We start from the raw sequence: 6,000 nt of genomic DNA on the forward strand, positions 1-6,000 counted from the left end.
TGCGTGAGAAGCGGAGCTGCCGTCCAGAGGGGAGGGTCTCGGTCTTCTGGACAATCCTAAATCTGCTTGGTCAAGTCACGCAAAGCCGGCTGCCTCTGGAAAAGACACAAGGGTCTTAAACTTTGCAGAACAAAGAGCGCGGGACGCGAGACTCTCTCGCCCCCCCCTCTCGCTGCTTTGGGCACGAAGGTGCACATATTTGCGCGCTATAGCTGCTGTAAATGCGAGGATCTTGGGGCTTTGGAGTCATGCAATCTGCCACTCAGGCTTCATTCATCGCAGTCACGGTGGGGCCGAGCTGGGAGCAGCCACACAGGCGAGCACCCACAGAACGGCAAAACAGTTATGAAAACTGGAACATATTATAACACAACGTAAAAGTCACCCCATGCGCAAAGGGTTTGGGTCACGCAGGGGGTTGAGGGTGAAGTGTATTGATTTCATGTTTAACAAACAATAAAGTACAGGAAAATGTGACATTAAAGCCTCTCTGTACTTTAAAGCCTTGTTTTATCATTTTGTGTGAACTGAGTTCTGTGAGGTGCAATAAAAAGAGAAATAAAAACTGAAATATTTTTATTGTGAAAGGACAAAAACAACTGGACCAAGACTAAATGATCATTCATGAATTTACAGCTGCTGATGATATACCCCCATGTCTGCACAAAAATACCAATTAGGCAACTGTTGCGGTGCTGATTGACAAGCACCTATGCACTGATAACTTTGCTTTGCCCTCTCTTTGTCAGTAGGTAAATATAAACCCCATCTCTTATTTGTTTCATGCTGCCTCAATTTAAACCATAAGCCAATGACAGCACCGACTAATTGTACTATACATCTTTTTTCTTTTTATTAAATCGAATACTGGAACAATGTCTCCAAATGAGCTCCTGCTACTGCGCAGAATCCGGTGAGTCTGATCCCCTTTTCAGTCGTCGCGATTTGTTTGCTTTTTTATTTTTTTCTTCTGTGCGAGTGTGCGCGTGTTCCTTTGGGTATGAAATTGAAAGAAATGGAGATGATGAGCTGGTCCGTGTGCATGGACCGCCCGGGGTTAAAGCCGGGCTGCATTCTCGCTGAGCGCTCAGGCTGCAGGAGTGTGTGTCAGATCACAGCAGGTGAGCACCATTCACAGCAGGGAGACGGAGCAAATTTAAATGCCACACAATCGGGCTGAAAACTGTTGGTTCTGTACTGTCCACTGTCTTTCCCTCTGCGTCTCTCAATGGGTCTTCTCATCAGGCCAATCTTCCCAGTATCAAAACTGACAAGCAGTTGATCCTGCAAAAAAGAGAGGATGGGCAAATAATGTATAAAACAAAACAAGGTAACACTTTACAACAACAAGGTAACACTTTACAATAAGGTACACAAATACTGTTCCAAAAAAGAGTAGATACTCTTAAAAAAAAGAGTAGTTACTGTTTCAAAAAGAGTAGTTAACTGCTCTTTTTGAAACAGTAACTACTCTTTTTGTAACAGTAACTACTCTTTTTTGTGTATATTGTAAAGTGTTACCCAAAACAAAACTAAAAAACAAATCTGAAGTGAGGGGGATTCTTCTCGCTATAGGGGAGCAGAGGAGGAAGGATGTGGAAGCGCGCAGATGTGAGTGGACTTTCTGTGGGTGTGTGAGGTAGTCTCCCAACTTCTTACAAAAGATTAAAGAGATTACAGGCTACTACAGGAAGTGAAGAGCGGTGCTACTGTGAGCCCTGCTGGTGCTTGGAGTTGACCAAAGAAGCAGTGGTGGGTCGGTCCTGTCAGGATGCACAGGATGAGCTGGAATGTGGAGTTGGATGCTGGCCTGGAGGTGTGTGTGTGTGTGTGTGTGTGTGTGTGTGTGTGTGTGTGTGTGTGTGTGTGTGTGTGTGTGTGTGTGTGTGTGTGTGTGTGTGTGTGTGTGTGTCCATTTCACAGAGTGGGGAAGGAGTTAAAAAAGAAAAGAAAAAAAGGAGTTGGGGGGGATGTTTTGCCCACAGCCAAATATACTGCTTAAAGAATTCTTGGACATAAAAGCCGGTGTAATGACTGTGAAGGCTGTTACTTTCTACTCACGCAAAGGCTGTCACGCACACACCTTCGGAGCAGGTGTGTAGCGCTCTGTTATCACTGTGTGCGAGTCTCTCTTTGCATACCGGCGCTGTCAGGAGGAGGTTGTTTTTTACTTTGCCGTCTGTGAAGCTTTCCATGATTTAGCGCGTGCTCAATGAATGCATACAGATCTTCGGGTTATCATGAAACCATAATATCACGAATAATGAAGTCCTGATGGCAAAACAAAAGTTTTTTGCGTGATATTTAAAAAACAAACAAACAAAACAACACTATTTCATTTCTGTATGTTGATGGGGCTCTTGAAGAATACTTCACACAAAACTTCCTCAATCCTCAGAACCTGTCCTAGCCCTGACAAATGAGACACTGATCAGGAGCTGTGGACTTCAAGGAAATTGGAGGGAATTTCCCCTCATTGAACTGTCAAGTCTATCACAGATAAACACACGACACGTTGCTCCTCCATATTGGTGTAGCCAATGGCAACAACAATCCTATTTTTGTAAAGTAACAAGTGTGTAAGAAAAAATAAATAAAAAATAAAAAAAAAAGTGAAAAGGAAATGACAATATGTATTCCCCCAAATAGAGCCAAGCATGTACCACATCAGTCTGGCCACAGCACTGAGATAGTCCAAACTGATGTTGACCCTCCTTCTCACTCCAGGACAGCGAAGTATAGCCGAGCCCCATGTGTCAAAGTAATGGGGTGATACTGGGATACATTATCTTCATGTAGTTACACACTGCAATCCCATTACTGCCGAAAGTGACATGCAAGGCCAGGAGCCTGACATGGTCAAAAAAAGACAAAGCAGAGGCTGAGAAATGACTTTTAGTCCATAGCATGGATCACCATATTTCTAAATTTCCCATACATCCCAGTAGTGTATTTCTAGCCTCGCCACCAGCATTATTTTCTTCAAACTTTGTCTGAAGCCACAGAAGACATACAAGCTGTAGTCTTCCCCATGGCAGGAGAAATGGACTTCTTGTGTGAAATTTTTGGAGGGCACCTTTAATGCTTACTCTACTGTGGCATTCATTGTAAATTCAAAAAGCTACATTGTATACTGAAACACAAATGCAAAGATACAGTCGCTGAACTATCAAGGAGAACAAGAGCCTAGTCAACAGGACATAAGGGTGACGGCTCCTGGCCTTGCATGTGCTATCTGGCACACCTAGGATTATTTTGGACTGCAGGTCAATACAATTCACGTGAACCTAGGACCTAATACAAACTCACAGCATATCTCATTTGCTGCCTCCCAAGAATTAAGATATTTATTTATGTTAATATAAGTGTTAAATCGCTATTTATTCATACAGTGATCACTTACATAGTGTGCACGTTTCATAAAGCCAATCTCTCAGTCATGTAATCAGCAAATAAACTTTTCGGGGATCCCGAAACTGAAATCCAATCACAAGAGAGAACCGGCACCCGTCTCACTGCCGGTGCACGCGCAGAGCATAGATGGGTGAATGCTTGTGTGCCTACAATGGCGTAGCAGGTAAAAATCCTTCCCAATGTCTGTGTTGATGGTTTTTATCATGTTTTATCACACTTACTTATCTGAGATGATGCTACTCGCTGTTTGAAGACCCAGTGCATTAATGTGATGACGTAGGGACGAGGGAGGGGACTGCTAACTGCAGTCAGTGACAGGAAGTTAGCTAAACTGACCATTCCGCTTACTGAACCTTTAAAAGCAAAAATGTAACTTAGTAACTTAGCTAAAAAATTAGCAAAGTTACTAAAAGTATATCGCAGTGTGCATTGAGCTGACAGATGAAAAAAAATTGATCAACAAAATATGTTGAAGTTTACCTAAATAAAGTCAATAATGTTGAATGAACTTAAAACATACATGTTAATTTCGTAGCCTACTTCTTCTGAATATGTCGACACCTCATTCTCTATTGGTACAGATTTTCCAGTTTAGACAAATTAGAACAAATGTACCCAATGTGAAGGAATACATCGTCTGAGACAAAATAATGCAAAAGGTGATTGTGCTCTTTTACAGAGTCCAATGGCTCTTACATCATAGGAGGTCAAAACAGAGACAATCAATAGATAAGGAGGGTCAGCGTGGTTCACCAATCAAAATCAGCTGAACGGCTCTGCTGATAAGTCACACGCAATCATGAACTGAAACACGTCAGGGAAGATACTATTCACAATGTGTGCGTGTGTTTATGTGGTGGGGGAGAGAAGGATTTTGTGTGTGTGTGTGTGTGTGTGTGTGGGTGGGTGGTGGGGGGCACTGGATCACCTTCCCTTCCTGACCAGGCATGAATACCAGATTAGTAACTGAGCTAATGGTTCCCCCCTCCCTCCTATCCCCACAACCCTCCCTATGCAAGCCAGCCTTTTGCATTCCGCGGGAATAACAATAGTTGCGTGCGGAAATATCTCGGTCATCCATCTTTCTGTCACCTCTCGCTCTCTTGTGGAGCACGAAGGTGTCATGACTGAGCGTAAATAGGCAAGGCCAGATCATAAAGGGAAACCCCTTAAAATGCGTGTCTGCGGAGAGTCATGACCTGCACAAGCAAAGAAAAGCACGGAACCAGCCAGACACGCTGTGCGTGTGTGAATGTTTGGCTCCGACTCAGCTCAACACAGCAGAATGGATGTGGCTTCCAAATAACGTGCCAATTGATGAAAATGGGTTTTTGCAAAAAGTATTACTGATAAGAAAAGCTAGGCCTATATTAAACCAGCTCATTTAACTTTATAAAGACAAATAAGTGTTTAAAAAACACAGTAAGTCAAAACATTAGCTACTGCTTTTGAAGGCAAACAGTGAAATCACCACAGCCTGATGTAAAAAATAAATACAAATAAATACATGTAAATAACATGTATTTATTATTAGCTAGTCTTCATAAATGCTTCATTTTGGACCAAACATGGCCCTTGGACCGTGTAAAGTAAAGGTTTTGTTGTGACAAATCTTGACTGCAGGCAGCATCACAAAACATCCAGCAGCAAGTGAGTAAATTGAGTGAATGGAGGTCATGACCCTAATTAACTGTCTGGCTATGGACATTCTGGCGCCATGGTTAAGAAAGAAAAAAAGAAAAAAAAAAGTTTTCTCTGACCTCCCAAGAAAACATTTAAAGCTCCATTAATCAATATTTCTATACAGACATTGAATAGAATGACTTTGTTTAATGTGAACAGTGTTGAAAACACGCATTAAGGCAAGACACTGCAGGCAAAAACTTTGTTTTGTCCAAGCACTCGTACATTTTGAGATTTTTGTCCATTTTGTTTCCAAAAGAACTTATACTTAACTCATACTAGTATAAATAAAAGTTCCAAAATGTACATTTAGGTGTTCATTTTAATATAACTTGTCTATTTGCATTTGTTTATTTATGTATCCTATACGGCCATTATCTCAACATTAGTTTTTTTCAACATTCTGAACCAAGAATCTCAACGTCTAATGCTCGATGATCATTCTTAGCACTATTCAGAAGGTTTTTATAGAAGGACTTGTTCATATGTTGTAAATTGTCTGATTTATGATACATTTTCTTCTTAAAAACATGCAGAAAAGGCATTTTTTTAGAGTTGTACATTGTATTTTTGATGTATCAAATTAAAAAAGGCTGTATCACAAATATATTCTGTAAAAACTTTGAAAGGGCATCACACTGAACCCACCATCCCTACCGTGAAACATGGTGGTGGCAGCATCATGCCATGGGGGTGATTTTCTTCAGCAGGGACAGGGAAGCTGGTCAAAGTTGATGGGAAGATGGATGGAGCCAAATACAGGGGGAAAAAACTATTATAGTCTGCAAAAGACTCGAGACTGGGGCACAGGTTAAATTTCCAGCAGGACAACTACCCTAAACATACAGCCAGATCTACAATTGCATGTTTTAGATCAAAGCATAGTCATGTGTTAGAATGGCC

Source organism: Ammodytes marinus (genome assembly GCF_949987685.1).
Source record: "Ammodytes marinus genome assembly, chromosome: 1".
NCBI lineage: Eukaryota > Metazoa > Chordata > Actinopteri > Uranoscopiformes > Ammodytidae > Ammodytes > Ammodytes marinus.